Genomic DNA, 19,516 nt, shown 5'->3' with positions numbered 1-19,516 from the left:
ATGGCTAGAACGACTGGGCTGTTGATGCTGATCAAGAATATATATGGTTTATAGGGTCGGAAAAGACTACTTCACTGCGTTTTAATCTTCTGACTGAAGCTATACTCTGCAAAAAGGTATAAAAACAGACAATTTTCTTAAATTATCTTAGTTTTCCAAACATCATAATTAAGCCAAAATAGCATTAATTTTGATTCGGAAAGCTTTTTTGTGCAAGTCTTTTCAGCACTAACAAATCTGCATACTAGTTTTGTTGATGCTGTTATAAGTTTCTGACTAAAATTATAAAAACCCGCAAAAAGGTATAAAAACAGACAATTTTTCCGAAAAATCATAGTTTAAAAAAACTCATAACTAAGCCAAAAAATCATTAATTTTAATTCGGAAAGCGGTTCTATGCTAGTTTTTAGCAGATTAACAAAGCTGCATACTCAGTTTTCAAATTTAAAAAATTCAATTTTTTGCCAAATTTTGGCAATTTTAATGATGTAACCCCTTATAAAATTTTCAATTTTCGGAAAAATGTGAAAAATTTATTTTTCGACCGGACATGGCTAGAACGACTGGGCTGTTGATGCTGATCAAGAATATATATGGTTTATAGGGTCGGAAAAGACTACTTCACTGCGTTTTAATCTTCTGACTGAAGCTATACTCTGCAAAAAGGTATAAAAACAGACAATTTTTTTTAAATTATCTTAGTTTTCCAAACATCATAATTAAGCCAAAATAGCATTAATTTTGATTCGGAAAGCTTTTTTGTGCAAGTCTTTATAGCACTAACAAATCTGCATACTGGTTTTGTTGATGCTGTTATACGTTTCTGACTAAAATTATAAAAACCCGCAAAAAGGTATAAAAACAGACAATTTTTCCGAAAAATCATAAATTAAAAAAACTCATAACTAAGCCAAAAAATCATTAATTTTAATTCGGAAAGCGGTTCTATGCTAGTTTTTAGCAGATTAACAAAGCTGCATACTCAGTTTTCAAATTTAAATAATTCAATTTTTTGCCAAATTTTGGCAATTTTAATGATGTAACCCCTTATAAAATTTTCAATTTTCGGAAAAATGTGAAAAATTTATTTTTCGACCGGACATGGCTAGAACGACTGGGCTGTTGATGCTGATCAAGAATATATATGGTTTATAGGGTCGGAAAAGACTACTTCCTTGCGTTTTAATCTTCTGACTGAAGCTATACTCTGCAAAAAGGTATAAAAACAGACAATTTTCTTAAATAATCTTAGTTTTCCAAACATCATAATTAAGCCAAAATAGCATTAATTTTGATTCGGAAAGCTTTTCTGTGCAAGTCTTTATAGCACTAACAAATCTGCATACTGGTTTTGTTGATGCTGTTATACGTTTCTGACTAAAATTATAAAAACCCGCAAAAAGGTATAAAAACAAACAATTTTTCCGAAAAATCATAGTTTAAAAAAACTCATAACTAAGCCAAAAAATCATTAATTTTAATTCGGAAAGCGGTTCTATGCTAGTTTTTAGCAGATTAACAAAGCTGCATACTCAGTTTTCAAATTTAAAAAATTCAATTTTTTGCCAAATTTTGGCAATTTTAATGATGTAACCCCTTATAAAATTTTCAATTTTCGGAAAAATGTGAAAAATTTATTTTTCGACCGGACATGGCTAGAACGACTGGGCTGTTGATGCTGATCAAGAATATATATGGTTTATAGGGTCGGAAAAGACTACTTCACTGCGTTTTAATCTTCTGACTGAAGCTATACTCTGCAAAAAGGTATAAAAACAGACAATTTTTTTTAAATTATCTTAGTTTTCCAAACATCATAATTAAGCCAAAATAGCATTAATTTTGATTCGGAAAGCTTTTTTGTGCAAGTCTTTATAGCACTAACAAATCTGCATACTGGTTTTGTTGATGCTGTTATACGTTTCTGACTAAAATTATAAAAACCCGCAAAAAGGTATAAAAACAGACAATTTTTCCGAAAAATCATAAATTAAAAAAACTCATAACTAAGCCAAAAAATCATTAATTTTAATTCGGAAAGCGGTTCTATGCTAGTTTTTAGCAGATTAACAAAGCTGCATACTCAGTTTTCAAATTTAAATAATTCAATTTTTTGCCAAATTTTGGCAATTTTAATGATGTAACCCCTTATAAAATTTTCAATTTTCGGAAAAATGTGAAAAATTTATTTTTCGACCGGACATGGCTAGAACGACTGGGCTGTTGATGCTGATCAAGAATATATATGGTTTATAGGGTCGGAAAAGACTACTTCCTTGCGTTTTAATCTTCTGACTGAAGCTATACTCTGCAAAAAGGTATAAAAACAGACAATTTTCTTAAATAATCTTAGTTTTCCAAACATCATAATTAAGCCAAAATAGCATTAATTTTGATTCGGAAAGCTTTTCTGTGCAAGTCTTTATAGCACTAACAAATCTGCATACTGGTTTTGTTGATGCTGTTATACGTTTCTGACTAAAATTATAAAAACCCGCAAAAAGGTATAAAAACAAACAATTTTTCCGAAAAATCATAGTTTAAAAAAACTCATAACTAAGCCAAAAAATCATTAATTTTAATTCGGAAAGCGGTTCTATGCTAGTTTTTAGCAGATTAACAAAGCTGCATACTCAGTTTTCAAATTTAAAAAATTCAATTTTTTGCCAAATTTTGGCAATTTTAATGATGTAACCCCTTATAAAATTTTCAATTTTCGGAAAAATGTGAAAAATTTATTTTTCGACCGGACATGGCTAGAACGACTGGGCTGTTGATGCTGATCAAGAATATATATGGTTTATAGGGTCGGAAAAGACTACTTCACTGCGTTTTAATCTTCTGACTGAAGCTATACTCTGCAAAAAGGTATAAAAACAGACAATTTTCTTAAATTATCTTAGTTTTCCAAACATCATAATTAAGCCAAAATAGCATTAATTTTGATTCGGAAAGCTTTTTTGTGCAAGTCTTTTCAGCACTAACAAATCTGCATACTAGTTTTGTTGATGCTGTTATAAGTTTCTGACTAAAATTATAAAAACCCGCAAAAAGGTATAAAAACAGACAATTTTTCCGAAAAATCATAGTTTAAAAAAACTCATAACTAAGCCAAAAAATCATTAATTTTAATTCGGAAAGCGGTTCTATGCTAGTTTTTAGCAGATTAACAAAGCTGCATACTCAGTTTTCAAAATTAAATAATTCAATTTTTTGCCAAATTTTGGCAATTTTAATGATGTAACCCCTTATAAAATTTTCAATTTTCGGAAAAATGTGAAAAATTTATTTTTCTACCGGACATGGCTAGAACGACTGGGCTGTTGATGCTGATCAAGAATATATATGGTTTATAGGGTCGGAAAAGACTACTTCACTGCGTTTTAATCTTCTGACTGAAACTATACTCTGCAAAAAGGTATAAAAACAGACAATTTTCTTAAATTATCTTAGTTTTCCAAACATCATAATTAAGCCAAAATAGCATTAATTTTGATTCGGAAAGCTTTTTTGTGCAAGTCTTTTCAGCACTAACAAATCTGCATACTAGTTTTGTTGATGCTGTTATAAGTTTCTGACTAAAATTATAAAAACCCGCAAAAAGGTATAAAAACAGACAATTTTTCCGAAAAATCATAGTTTAAAAAAACTCATAACTAAGCCAAAAAATCATTAATTTTAATTCGGAAAGCGGTTCTATGCTAGTTTTTAGCAGATTAACAAAGCTGCATACTCAGTTTTCAAATTTAAATAATTCAATTTTTTGCCAAATTTTGGCAATTTTAATGATGTAACCCCTTATAAAATTTTCAATTTTCGGAAAAATGTGAAAAATTTATTTTTCGACCGGACATGGCTAGAACGACTGGGCTGTTGATGCTGATCAAGAATATATATGGTTTATAGGGTCGGAAAAGACTTCTTCACTGCGTTTTAATCTTCTGACTGAAGCTATACTCTGCAAAAAGGTATAAAAACAGACAATTTTTTTTAAATTATCTTAGTTTTCCAAACATCATAATTAAGCCAAAATAGCATTAATTTTGATTCGGAAAGCTTTTTTGTGCAAGTCTTTATAGCACTAACAAATCTGCATACTGGTTTTGTTGATGCTGTTATACGTTTCTGACTAAAATTATAAAAACCCGCAAAAAGGTATAAAAACAGACAATTTTTCCGAAAAATCATAAATTAAAAAAACTCATAACTAAGCCAAAAAATCATTAATTTTAATTCGGAAAGCGGTTCTATGCTAGTTTTTAGCAGATTAACAAAGCTGCATACTCAGTTTTCAAATTTAAATAATTCAATTTTTTGCCAAATTTTGGCAATTTTAATGATGTAACCCCTTATAAAATTTTCAATTTTCGGAAAAATGTGAAAAATTTATTTTTCGACCGGACATGGCTAGAACGACTGGGCTGTTGATGCTGATCAAGAATATATATGGTTTATAGGGTCGGAAAAGACTACTTCCTTGCGTTTTAATCTTCTGACTGAAGCTATACTCTGCAAAAAGGTATAAAAACAGACAATTTTCTTAAATAATCTTAGTTTTCCAAACATCATAATTAAGCCAAAATAGCATTAATTTTGATTCGGAAAGCTTTTCTGTGCAAGTCTTTATAGCACTAACAAATCTGCATACTGGTTTTGTTGATGCTGTTATACGTTTCTGACTAAAATTATAAAAACCCGCAAAAAGGTATAAAAACAAACAATTTTTCCGAAAAATCATAGTTTAAAAAAACTCATAACTAAGCCAAAAAATCATTAATTTTAATTCGGAAAGCGGTTCTATGCTAGTTTTTAGCAGATTAACAAAGCTGCATACTCAGTTTTCAAATTTAAATAATTCAATTTTTTGCCAAATTTTGGCAATTTTAATGATGTAACCCCTTATAAAATTTTCAATTTTCGGAAAAATGTGAAAAATTTATTTTTCGACCGGACATGGCTAGAACGACTGGGCTGTTGATGCTGATCAAGAATATATATGGTTTATAGGGTCGGAAAAGACTACTTCACTGCGTTTTAATCTTCTGACTGAAGCTATACTCTGCAAAAAGGTATAAAAACAGACAATTTTCTTAAATAATCTTAGTTTTCCAAACATCATAATTAAGCCAAAATAGCATTAATTTTGATTCGGAAAGCTTTTCTGTGCAAGTCTTTATAGCACTAACAAATCTGCATACTGGTTTTGTTGATGCTGTTATACGTTTCTGACTAAAATTATAAAAACCAGCAAAAAGGTATAAAAACAAACAATTTTTCCGAAAAATCATAGTTTAAAAAAACTCATAACTAAGCCAAAAAATCATTAATTTTAATTCGGAAAGCGGTTCTATGCTAGTTTTTAGCAGATTAACAAAGCTGCATACTCAGTTTTCAAATTTAAAAAATTCAATTTTTTGCCAAATTTTGGCAATTTTAATGATGTAACCCCTTATAAAATTTTCAATTTTCGGAAAAATGTGAAAAATTTATTTTTCGACCGGACATGGCTAGAACGACTGGGCTGTTGATGCTGATCAAGAATATATATGGTTTATAGGGTCGGAAAAGACTACTTCACTGCGTTTTAATCTTCTGACTGAAGCTATACTCTGCAAAAAGGTATAAAAACAGACAATTTTCTTAAATTATCTTAGTTTTCCAAACATCATAATTAAGCCAAAATAGCATTAATTTTGATTCGGAAAGCTTTTTTGTGCAAGTCTTTTCAGCACTAACAAATCTGCATACTAGTTTTGTTGATGCTGTTATAAGTTTCTGACTAAAATTATAAAAACCCGCAAAAAGGTATAAAAACAGACAATTTTTCCGAAAAATCATAGTTTAAAAAAACTCATAACTAAGCCAAAAAATCATTAATTTTAATTCGGAAAGCGGTTCTATGCTAGTTTTTAGCAGATTAACAAAGCTGCATACTCAGTTTTCAAAATTAAATAATTCAATTTTTTGCCAAATTTTGGCAATTTTAATGATGTAACCCCTTATAAAATTTTCAATTTTCGGAAAAATGTGAAAAATTTATTTTTCTACCGGACATGGCTAGAACGACTGGGCTGTTGATGCTGATCAAGAATATATATGGTTTATAGGGTCGGAAAAGACTACTTCACTGCGTTTTAATCTTCTGACTGAAGAAATACTCTGCAAAAAGGTATAAAAACAGACAATTTTCTTAAATTATCTTAGTTTTCCAAACATCATAATTAAGCCAAAATAGCATTAATTTTGATTCGGAAAGCTTTTTTGTGCAAGTCTTTTCAGCACTAACAAATCTGCATACTAGTTTTGTTGATGCTGTTATAAGTTTCTGACTAAAATTATAAAAACCCGCAAAAAGGTATAAAAACAGACAATTTTTCCGAAAAATCATAGTTTAAAAAAACTCATAACTAAGCCAAAAAATCATTAATTTTAATTCGGAAAGCGGTTCTATGCTAGTTTTTAGCAGATTAACAAAGCTGCATACTCAGTTTTCAAATTTAAATAATTCAATTTTTTGCCAAATTTTGGCAATTTTAATGATGTAACCCCTTATAAAATTTTCAATTTTCGGAAAAATGTGAAAAATTTATTTTTCGACCGGACATGGCTAGAACGACTGGGCTGTTGATGCTGATCAAGAATATATATGGTTTATAGGGTCGGAAAAGACTTCTTCACTGCGTTTTAATCTTCTGACTGAAGCTATACTCTGCAAAAAGGTATAAAAACAGACAATTTTCTTAAATAATCTTAGTTTTCCAAACATCATAATTAAGCCAAAATAGCATTAATTTTGATTCGGAAAGCTTTTCTGTGCAAGTTTTTATAGCACTAACAAATCTGCATACTGGTTTTGTTGATGCTGTTATACGTTTCTGACTAAAATTATAAAAACCCGCAAAAAGGTATAAAAACAAACAATTTTTCCGAAAAATCATAGTTTAAAAAAACTCATAACTAAGCCAAAAAATCATTAATTTTAATTCGGAAAGCGGTTCTATGCTAGTTTTTAGCAGATTAACAAAGCTGCTTACTCAGTTTTCAAATTTAAAAAATTCAATTTTTTGCCAAATTTTGGCAATTTTAATGATGTAACCCCTTATAAAATTTTCAATTTTCGGAAAAATGTGAAAAATTTATTTTTCGACCGGACATGGCTAGAACGACTGGGCTGTTGATGCTGATCAAGAATATATATGGTTTATAGGGTCGGAAAAGACTACTTCACTGCGTTTTTATCTTCTGACTGAAGCTATACTCTGCAAAAAGGTATAAAAACAGACAATTTTTTTTAAATTATCTTAGTTTTCCAAACATCATAATTAAGCCAAAATAGCATTAATTTTGATTCGGAAAGCTTTTTTGTGCAAGTCTTTATAGCACTAACAAATCTGCATACTGGTTTTGTTGATGCTGTTATACGTTTCTGAGTAAAATTATAAAAACCCGCAAAAAGGTATAAAAACAGACAATTTTTCCGAAAAATCATAAATTAAAAAAACTCATAACTAAGCCAAAAAATCATTAATTTTAATTCGGAAAGCGGTTCTATGCTAGTTTTTAGCAGATTAACAAAGCTGCATACTCAGTTTTCAAATTTAAATAATTCAATTTTTTGCCAAATTTTGGCAATTTTAATGATGTAACCCCTTATAAAATTTTCAATTTTCGGAAAAATGTGAAAAATTTATTTTTCGACCGGACATGGCTAGAACGACTGGGCTGTTGATGCTGATCAAGAATATATATGGTTTATAGGGTCGGAAAAGACTACTTCCTTGCGTTTTAATCTTCTGACTGAAGCTATACTCTGCAAAAAGGTATAAAAACAGACAATTTTCTTAAATAATCTTAGTTTTCCAAACATCATAATTAAGCCAAAATAGCATTAATTTTGATTCGGAAAGCTTTTCTGTGCAAGTCTTTATAGCACTAACAAATCTGCATACTGGTTTTGTTGATGCTGTTATACGTTTCTGACTAAAATTATAAAAACCCGCAAAAAGGTATAAAAACAAACAATTTTTCCGAAAAATCATAGTTTAAAAAAACTCATAACTAAGCCAAAAAATCATTAATTTTAATTCGGAAAGCGGTTCTATGCTAGTTTTTAGCAGATTAACAAAGCTGCATACTCAGTTTTCAAATTTAAATAATTCAATTTTTTGCCAAATTTTGGCAATTTTAATGATGTAACCCCTTATAAAATTTTCAATTTTCGGAAAAATGTGAAAAATTTATTTTTCGACCGGACATGGCTAGAACGACTGGGCTGTTGATGGTGATCAAGAATATATATGGTTTATAGGGTCGGAAAAGACTACTTCACTGCGTTTTAATCTTCTGACTGAAGCTATACTCTGCAAAAAGGTATAAAAACAGACAATTTTCTTAAATTATCTTAGTTTTCCAAACATCATATTTAGGCCAAAATAGCATTAATTTTGATTCGGAAAGCTTTTCTGTGCAAGTTTTTATAGCACTAACAAATCTGCATACTGGTTTTGTTGATGCTGTTATAAGTTTCTGACTAAAATTATAAAAACCCGCAAAAAGGTATAAAAACAGACAATTTTTCCGAAAAATCATAGTTTAAAAAAACTCATAACTAAGCCAAAAAATCATTAATTTTAATTCGGAAAGCGGTTCTATGCTAGTTTTTAGCAGATTAACAAAGCTGCATACTCAGTTTTCAAATTTAAATAATTCAATTTTTTGCCAAATTTTGGCAATTTTAATGATGTAACCCCTTATAAAATTTTCAATTTTCGGAAAAATGTGAAAAATTTATTTTTCGACCGGACATGGCTAGAACGACTGGGCTGTTGATGCTGATCAAGAATATATATGGTTTATAGGGTCGGAAAAGACTACTTCACTGCGTTTTAATCTTCTGACTGAAGCTATACTCTGCAAAAAGGTATAAAAACAGACAATTTTCTTAAATAATCTTAGTTTTCCAAACATCATAATTAAGCCAAAATAGCATTAATTTTGATTCGGAAAGCTTTTCTGTGCAAGTTTTTATAGCACTAACAAATCTGCATACTGGTTTTGTTGATGCTGTTATAAGTTTCTGACTAAAATTATAAAAACCCGCAAAAAGGTATAAAAACAGACAATTTTTCCGAAAAATCATAGTTTAAAAAAACTCATAACTAAGCCAAAAAATCATTAATTTTAATTCGGAAAGCGGTTCTATGCTAGTTTTTAGCAGATTAACAAAGCTGCATACTCAGTTTTCAAATTTAAAAAATTCAATTTTTTGCCAAATTTTGGCAATTTTAATGATGTAACCCCTTATAAAATTTTCAATTTTCGGAAAAATGTGAAAAATTTATTTTTCGACCGGACATGGCTAGAACGACTGGGCTGTTGATGCTGATCAAGAATATATATGGTTTATAGGGTCGGAAAAGACTACTTCACTGCGTTTTAATCTTCTGACTGAAGCTATACTCTGCAAAAAGGTATAAAAACAGACAATTTTCTTAAATAATCTTAGTTTTCCAAACATCATAATTAAGCCAAAATAGCATTAATTTTGATTCGGAAAGCTTTTTTGTGCAAGTCTTTATAGCACTAACAAATCTGCATACTGGTTTTGTTGATGCTGTTATACGTTTCTGAGTAAAATTATAAAAACCCGCAAAAAGGTATAAAAACAGACAATTTTTCCGAAAAATCATAAATTAAAAAAACTCATAACTAAGCCAAAAAATCATTAATTTTAATTCGGAAAGCGGTTCTATGCTAGTTTTTAGCAGATTAACAAAGCTGCATACTCAGTTTTCAAATTTAAATAATTCAATTTTTTGCCAAATTTTGGCAATTTTAATGATGTAACCCCTTATAAAATTTTCAATTTTCGGAAAAATGTGAAAAATTTATTTTTCGACCGGACATGGCTAGAACGACTGGGCTGTTGATGCTGATCAAGAATATATATGGTTTATAGGGTCGGAAAAGACTACTTCCTTGCGTTTTAATCTTCTGACTGAAGCTATACTCTGCAAAAAGGTATAAAAACAGACAATTTTCTTAAATAATCTTAGTTTTCCAAACATCATAATTAAGCCAAAATAGCATTAATTTTGATTCGGAAAGCTTTTCTGTGCAAGTCTTTATAGCACTAACAAATCTGCATACTGGTTTTGTTGATGCTGTTATACGTTTCTGACTAAAATTATAAAAACCCGCAAAAAGGTATAAAAACAAACAATTTTTCCGAAAAATCATAGTTTAAAAAAACTCATAACTAAGCCAAAAAATCATTAATTTTAATTCGGAAAGCGGTTCTATGCTAGTTTTTAGCAGATTAACAAAGCTGCATACTCAGTTTTCAAATTTAAATAATTCAATTTTTTGCCAAATTTTGGCAATTTTAATGATGTAACCCCTTATAAAATTTTCAATTTTCGGAAAAATGTGAAAAATTTATTTTTCGACCGGACATGGCTAGAACGACTGGGCTGTTGATGGTGATCAAGAATATATATGGTTTATAGGGTCGGAAAAGACTACTTCACTGCGTTTTAATCTTCTGACTGAAGCTATACTCTGCAAAAAGGTATAAAAACAGACAATTTTCTTAAATTATCTTAGTTTTCCAAACATCATATTTAGGCCAAAATAGCATTAATTTTGATTCGGAAAGCTTTTCTGTGCAAGTTTTTATAGCACTAACAAATCTGCATACTGGTTTTGTTGATGCTGTTATAAGTTTCTGACTAAAATTATAAAAACCCGCAAAAAGGTATAAAAACAGACAATTTTTCCGAAAAATCATAGTTTAAAAAAACTCATAACTAAGCCAAAAAATCATTAATTTTAATTCGGAAAGCGGTTCTATGCTAGTTTTTAGCAGATTAACAAAGCTGCATACTCAGTTTTCAAATTTAAATAATTCAATTTTTTGCCAAATTTTGGCAATTTTAATGATGTAACCCCTTATAAAATTTTCAATTTTCGGAAAAATGTGAAAAATTTATTTTTCGACCGGACATGGCTAGAACGACTGGGCTGTTGATGCTGATCAAGAATATATATGGTTTATAGGGTCGGAAAAGACTACTTCACTGCGTTTTAATCTTCTGACTGAAGCTATACTCTGCAAAAAGGTATAAAAACAGACAATTTTCTTAAATAATCTTAGTTTTCCAAACATCATAATTAAGCCAAAATAGCATTAATTTTGATTCGGAAAGCTTTTCTGTGCAAGTTTTTATAGCACTAACAAATCTGCATACTGGTTTTGTTGATGCTGTTATAAGTTTCTGACTAAAATTATAAAAACCCGCAAAAAGGTATAAAAACAGACAATTTTTCCGAAAAATCATAGTTTAAAAAAACTCATAACTAAGCCAAAAAATCATTAATTTTAATTCGGAAAGCGGTTCTATGCTAGTTTTTAGCAGATTAACAAAGCTGCATACTCAGTTTTCAAATTTAAAAAATTCAATTTTTTGCCAAATTTTGGCAATTTTAATGATGATTCAGTCAGAAGATTAAAACGCAGTGAAGTAGTCTTTTCCGACCCTATAAACCATATATATTCTTGATCAGCATCAACAGCCCAGTCGTTTTAGCCATGTCCGGTCGAAAAATAAATTTTTCACATTTTTCCGAAAATTGAAAATTTTATAAGGGGTTACATCATTAAAATTGCCAAAATTTGGCAAAAAATTGAATTATTTAAATTTGAAAACTGAGTATGCAGCTTTGTTAATCTGCTAAAAACTAGCATAGAACCGCTTTCCGAATTAAAATTAATGATTTTTTGGCTTAGTTATGAGTTTTTTTAAACTATGATTTTTCGGAAAAATTGTCTGTTTTTATACCTTTTTGCGGGTTTTTATAATTTTAGTCAGAAACTTATAACAGCATCAACAAAACCAGTATGCAGATTTGTTAGTGCTATACAAACTTGCACAGAAAAGCTTTCCGAATCAAAATTAATGCTATTTTGGCTTAATTATGATGTTTGGAAAACTAAGATTATTTAAGAAAATTGTCTGTTTTTATACCTTTTTGCAGAGTATAGCTTCAGTCAGAAGATTAAAACGCAGTGAAGTAGTCTTTTCCGACCCTATAAACCATATATATACTTGATCAGCATCAACAGCCCAGTCGTTCTAGCCATGTCCGGTCGAAAAATAAATTTTCTGAATTTTTTCGAAAGTTGAAAATTTTATAAGGGGTTACATCATTAAAATTGCTAAAATTTGGCAAAAAATTGAATTTTTTAAATTTGAAAACTGAGTATGCAGCTTTGTTAATCTGCTAAAAACTAGCATAGAACCGCTTTCCGAATTAAAATTAATGATTTTTTGGCTTAGTTATGAGTTTTTTTAAACTATGATTTTTCGGAAAAATTGTCTGTTTTTATACCTTTTTGCGGGTTTTTATAATTTTAGTCAGAAACTTATAACAGCATCAACAAAACCAGTATGCAGATTTGTTAGTGCTATAAAAACTTGCACAGAAAAGCTTTCCGAATCAAAATAAATGCTATTTTGGCTTAATTATGATGTTTGGAAAACTAAGATTATTTAAGAAAATTGTCTGTTTTTATACCTTTTTGCAGAGTATAGCTTCAGTCAGAAGATTAAAACGCAGTGAAGTAGTCTTTTCCGACCCTATAAACCATATATATTCTTGATCAGCATCAACAGCCCAGTCGTTCTAGCCATGTCCGGTCGAAAAATAAATTTTTCACATTTTTCCGAAAATTGAAAATTTTATTAGGGGTTACATCATTAAAATTGCCAAAATTTGGCAAAAAATTGAATTATTTAAATTTGAAAACTGAGTATGCAGCTTTGTTAATCTGCTAAAAACTAGCATAGAACCGCTTTCCGAATTAAAATTAATGATTTTTTGGCTTAGTTATGAGTTTTTTTATACTATGATTTTTCGGAAAAATTGTCTGTTTTTATACCTTTTTGCGGGTTTTTATAATTTTAGTCAGAAACTTATAACAGCATCAACAAAACCAGTATGCAGATTTGTTACTGCTATAAAAACTTGCACAGAAAAGCTTTCCGAATCAAAATTAATGCTATTTTGGCTTAATTATGATGTTTGGAAAACTAAGATTATTTAAGAAAATTGTCTGTTTTTATACCTTTTTGCAGAGTATAGCTTCAGTCAGAAGATTAAAACGCAGTGAAGTAGTCTTTTCCGACCCTATAAACCATATATATTCTTGATCAGCATCAACAGCCCAGTCGTTCTAGCCATGTCCGGTCGAAAAATAAATTTTTCACATTTTTCCGAAAATTGAAAATTTTATAAGGGGTTACATCATTAAAATTGCCAAAATTTGGCAAAAAATTGAATTATTTAAATTTGAAAACTGAGTATGCAGCTTTGTTAATCTGCTAAAAACTAGCATAGAACCGCTTTCCGAATTAAAATTAATGATTTTTTGGCTTAGTTATGAGTTTTTTTAAACTATGATTTTTCGGAAAAATTGTCTGTTTTTATACCTTTTTGCGGGTTTTTATAATTTTAGTCAGAAACTTATAACAGCATCAACAAAACCAGTATGCAGATTTGTTAGTGCTATAAAAACTTGCACAGAAAAGCTTTCCGAATCAAAATTAATGCTATTTTGGCTTAATTATGATGTTTGGAAAACAAAGATTATTTAAGAAAATTGTCTATTTTTATACCTTTTTGCAGAGTATAGCTTCAGTCAGAAGATTAAAACGCAGTGAAGTAGTCTTTTCCGACCCTATAAACCATATATATACTTGATCAGCATCAACAGCCCAGTCGTTCTAGCCATGTCCGGTCGAAAAATAAATTTTTCACATTTTTCCGAAAATTGAAAATTTTATAAGGGGTTACATCATTAAAATTGCCAAAATTTGGCAAAAAATTGAATTTTTTAAATTTGAAAACTGAGTATGCAGCTTTGTTAATCTGCTAAAAACTAGCATAGAACCGCTTTCCGAATTAAAATTAATGATTTTTTGGCTTAGTTATGAGTTTTTTTAAACTATGATTTTTCGGAAAAATTGTCTGTTTTTATACCTTTTTGCGGGTTTTTATAATTTTAGTCAGAAACTTATAACAGCTTCAACAAAACCAGTATGCAGATTTGTTAGTGCTATAAAAACTTGCACAGAAAAGCTTTCCGAATCAAAATTAATGCTTTTTGGCTTAATTATGATGTTTGGAAAACTAAGATTATTTAAGAAAATTGTCTGTTTTTATACCTTTTTGCAGAGTATAGCTTCAGTCAGAAGATTAAAACGCAGTGAAGTAGTCTTTTCCGACCCTATAAACCATATATATTCTTGATCAGCATCAACAGCCCAGTCGTTCTAGCCATGTCCGGTCGAAAAATAAATTTTTCACATTTTTCCAAAAATTGAAAATTTTATAAGGGGTTACATCATTAAAATTGCCAAAATTTGGCAAAAAATTGAATTATTTAAATTTGAAAACTGAGTATGCAGCTTTGTTAATCTGCTAAAAACTAGCATAGAACCGCTTTCCGAATTAAAATTAATGATTTTTTGGCTTAGTTATGAGTTTTTTTAAACTATGATTTTTCGGAAAAATTGTCTGTTTTTATACCTTTTTGCGGGTTTTTATAATTTTAGTCAGAAACTTATAACAGCATCAACAAAACCAGTATGCAGATTTGTTAGTGCTATAAAAACTTGCACAGAAAAGCTTTCCGAATCAAAATTAATGCTATTTTGGCTTAATTATGATGTTTGGAAAACTAAGATTATTTAAGAAAATTGTCTGTTTTTATACCTTTTTGCAGAGTATAGCTTCAGTCAGAAGATTAAAACGCAGTGAAGTAGTCTTTTCCGACCCTATAAACCATATATATTCTTGATCAGCATCAACAGCCCAGTCGTTCTAGCCATGTCCGGTCGAAAAATAAATTTTTCACATTTTTCCGAAAATTGAAAATTTTATAAGGGGTTACATCATTAAAATTGCCAAAATTTGGCAAAAAAATGAATTTTTTAAATTTGAAAACTGAGTATGCAGCTTTGTTAATCTGTTAAAAACTAGCATAGAACCGCTTTCCGAATTAAAATTAATGATTTTTTGGCTTAGTTATGAGTTTTTTTAAACTATGATTTTTCGGAAAAATTGTCTGTTTTTATACCTTTTTGCGGGTTTTTATAATTTTAGTCAGAAACTTATAACAGCATCAACAAAACCAGTATGCAGATTTGTTAGTGCTATAAAAACTTGCACAGAAAAGCTTTCCGAATCAAAATTAATGCTATTTTGGCTTAATTATGATGTTTGGAAAACTAAGATTATTTAAGAAAATTGTCTGTTTTTATACCTTTTTGCAGAGTATAGCTTCAGTCAGAAGATTAAAACGCAGTGAAGTAGTCTTTTCCGACCCTATAAACCATATATATTCTTGATCAGCATCAACAGCCCAGTCGTTCTAGCCATGTCCGGTCGAAAAATAAATTTTTCACATTTTTCCGAAAATTGAAAATTTTATAAGGGGTTACATCATTAAAATTGCCAAAATTTGGCAAAAAATTGAATTATTTAAATTTGAAAACTGAGTATGCAGCTTTGTTAATCTGCTAAAAACTAGCATAGAACCGCTTTCCGAATTAAAATTAATGATTTTTTGGCTTAGTTATGAGTTTTTTTAAACTATGATTTTTCGGAAAAATTGTCTGTTTTTATACCTTTTTGCGGGTTTTTATAATTTTAGTCAGAAACTTATAACAGCATCAACAAAACCAGTATGCAGATTTGTTAGTGCTATAAAAACTTGCACAGAAAAGCTTTCCGAATCAAAATAAATGCTATTTTGGCTTAATTATGATGTTTGGAAAACTAAGATTATTTAAGAAAATTGTCTGTTTTTATACCTTTTTGCAGAGTATAGCTTCAGTCAGAAGATTAAAACGCAGTGAAGTAGTCTTTTCCGACCCTATAAACCATATATATTCTTGATCAGCATCAACAGCCCAGTCGTTCTAGCCATGTCCGGTCGAAAAATAAATTTTTCACATTTTTCCAAAAATTGAAAATTTTATAAGGGGTTACATCATTAAAATTGCCAAAATTTGGCAAAAAATTGAATTATTTAAATTTGAAAACTGAGTATGCAGCTTTGTTAATCTGCTAAAAACTAGCATAGAACCGCTTTCCGAATTAAAATTAATGATTTTTTGGCTTAGTTATGAGTTTTTTTAAACTATGATTTTTCGGAAAAATTGTCTGTTTTTATACCTTTTTGCGGGTTTTTATAATTTTAGTCAGAAACTTATAACAGCATCAACAAAACCAGTATGCAGATTTGTTAGTGCTATAAAAACTTGCACAGAAAAGCTTTCCGAATCAAAATTAATGCTATTTTGGCTTAATTATGATGTTTGGAAAACTAAGATTATTTAAGAAAATTGTCTGTTTTTATACCTTTTTGCAGAGTATAGCTTCAGTCAGAAGATTAAAACGCAGTGAAGTAGTCTTTTCCGACCCTATAAACCATATATATTCTTGATCAGCATCAACAGCCCAGTCGTTCTAGCCATGTCCGGTCGAAAAATAAATTTTTCACATTTTTCCGAAAATTGAAAATTTTATAAGGGGTTACATCATTAAAATTGCCAAAATTTGGCAAAAAAATGAATTTTTTAAATTTGAAAACTGAGTATGCAGCTTTGTTAATCTGTTAAAAACTAGCATAGAACCGCTTTCCGAATTAAAATTAATGATTTTTTGGCTTAGTTATGAGTTTTTTTAAACTATGATTTTTCGGAAAAATTGTCTGTTTTTATACCTTTTTGCGGGTTTTTATAATTTTAGTCAGAAACTTATAACAGCATCAACAAAACCAGTATGCAGATTTGTTAGTGCTATAAAAACTTGCACAGAAAAGCTTTCCGAATCAAAATTAATGCTATTTTGGCTTAATTATGATGTTTGGAAAACTAAGATTATTTAAGAAAATTGTCTGTTTTTATACCTTTTTGCAGAGTATAGCTTCAGTCAGAAGATTAAAACGCAGTGAAGTAGTCTTTTCCGACCCTATAAACCATATATATTCTTGATCAGCATCAACAGCCCAGTCGTTCTAGCCATGTCCGGTCGAAAAATAAATTTTTCACATTTTTCCGAAAATTGAAAATTTTATTAGGGGTTACATCATTAAAATTGCCAAAATTTGGCAAAAAATTGAATTATTTAAATTTGAAAACTGAGTATGCAGCTTTGTTAATCTGCTAAAAACTAGCATAGAACCGCTTTCCGAATTAAAATTAATGATTTTTTGGCTTAGTTATGAGTTTTTTTATACTATGATTTTTCGGAAAAATTGTCTGTTTTTATACCTTTTTGCGGGTTTTTATAATTTTAGTCAGAAACTTATAACAGCATCAACAAAACCAGTATGCAGATTTGTTAGTGCTATAAAAACTTGCACAGAAAAGCTTTCCGAATCAAAATTAATGCTATTTTGGCTTAATTATGATGTTTTGAAAACTAAGATTATTTAAGAAAATTGTCTGTTTTTATACCTTTTTGCAGAGTATAGCTTCAGTCAGAAGATTAAAACGCAGTGAAGTAGTCTTTTCCGACCCTATAAACCATATATATACTTGATCAGCATCAACAGCCCAGTCGTTCTAGCCATGTCCGGTCGAAAAATAAATTTTTCACATTTTTCCGAAAATTGAAAATTTTATAAGGGGTTACATCATTAAAATTGCCAAAATTTGGCAAAAAAATGAATTTTTTAAATTTGAAAACTGAGTATTCAGCTTTGTTAATCTGTTAAAAACTAGCATAGAACCGCTTTCCGAATTAAAATTAATGATTTTTTGGCTTAGTTATGAGTTTTTTTAAACTATGATTTTTCGGTAAAAATTGTCTGTTTTTATACCTTTTTGCGGGTTTTTATAATTTTAGTCAGAAACTTATAACAGCATCAACAAAACCAGTATGCAGATTTGTTAGTGCTATAAAAACTTGCACAGAAAAGCTTTCCGAATCAAAATTAATGCTATTTTGGCTTAATTATGATGTTTGGAAAACTAAGATTATTTAAGAAAATTGTCTGTTTTTATACCTTTTTGCAGAGTATAGCTTCAGTCAGAAGATTAAAACGCAGTGAAGTAGTCTTTTCCGACCCTATAAACCATATATATACTTGATCAGCATCAACAGCCCAGTCGTTCTAGCCATGTCCGGTCGAAAAATAAATTTTTCACATTTTTCCGAAAATTGAAAATTTTATAAGGGGTTATTAAAATTGCCAAAATTTGGCAAAAAATTGAATTTTTTAAATTTGAAAACTGAGTATGCAGCTTTGTTAATCTGCTAAAAACTAGCATAGAACCGCTTTCCGAATTAAAATTAATGATTTTTTGGCTTAGTTATGAGTTTTTTTAAACTATGATTTTTCGGAAAAATTGTCTGTTTTTATACCTTTTTGCGGGTTTTTATAATTTTAGTCAGAAACTTATAACAGCATCAACAAAACCAGTATGCAGATTTGTTAGTGCTATAAAAACTTGCACAGAAAAGCTTTCCGAATCAAAATTAATGCTATTTTGGCTTAATTATGATGTTTGGAAAACTAAGATTATTTAAGAAAATTGTCTGTTTTTATACCTTTTTGCAGAGTATAGCTTCAGTCAGAAGATTAAAACGCAGTGAAGTAGTCTTTTCCGACCCTATAAACCATATATATTCTTGATCAGCATCAACAGCCCAGTCGTTCTAGCCATGTCCGGTCGAAAAATAAATTTTTCACATTTTTCCGAAAATTGAAAATTTTATAAGGGGTTACATCATTAAAATTGCCAAAATTTGGCAAAAAAAATGAATTTTTTAAATTTGAAAACTGAGTATGCAGCTTTGTTAATCTGTTAAAAACTAGCATAGAACCGCTTTCCGAATTAAAATTAATGATTTTTTGGCTTAGTTATGAGTTTTTTTAAACTATGATTTTTCGGAAAAATTGTCTGTTTTTATACCTTTTTGCGGGTTTTTATAATTTTAGTCAGAAACTTATAACAGCTTCAACAAAACCAGTATGCAGATTTGTTAGTGCTATAAAAACTTGCACAGAAAAGCTTTCCGAATCAAAATTAATGCTATTTTGGCTTAATTATGATGTTTGGAAAACTAAGATTATTTAAGAAAATTGTCTGTTTTTATACCTTTTTGCAGAGTATAGCTTCAGTCAGAAGATTAAAACGCAGTGAAGTAGTCTTTTCCGACCCTATAAACCATATATATTCTTGATCAGCATCAACAGCCCAGTCGTTCTAGCCATGTCCGGTCGAAAAATAAATTTTTCACATTTTTCCGAAAATTGAAAATTTTATAAGGGGTTACATCATTAAAATTGCCAAAATTTGGCAAAAAATTGAATTTTTTAAATTTGAAAACTGAGTATGCAGCTTTGTTAATCTGCTAAAAACTAGCATAGAACCGCTTTCCGAATTAAAATTAATGATTTTTTGGCTTAGTTATGAGTTTTTTTAAACTATGATTTTTCGGA

At 29.6% G+C, this 19,516-nt stretch overlaps 1 long non-coding RNA gene across 1 annotated transcript in view; it reads left to right on the top strand.

Moving 5' to 3' along the window:
- LOC147643472 (uncharacterized) overlaps nt 1-19,516 on the top strand; it is a 50,293-nt gene that overhangs the window by 1,193 nt on the left and 29,584 nt on the right. The window lies entirely within an intron of this gene.

Source organism: Drosophila serrata, unplaced genomic scaffold (genome assembly GCF_035046125.1).
Source record: "Drosophila serrata isolate PLE 108 unplaced genomic scaffold, ASM3504612v1 contig_272, whole genome shotgun sequence".
Taxonomy (NCBI): Eukaryota; Metazoa; Arthropoda; class Insecta; order Diptera; family Drosophilidae; genus Drosophila; species Drosophila serrata.
This window is presented reverse-complemented; position numbering and strand designations above follow the sequence as displayed.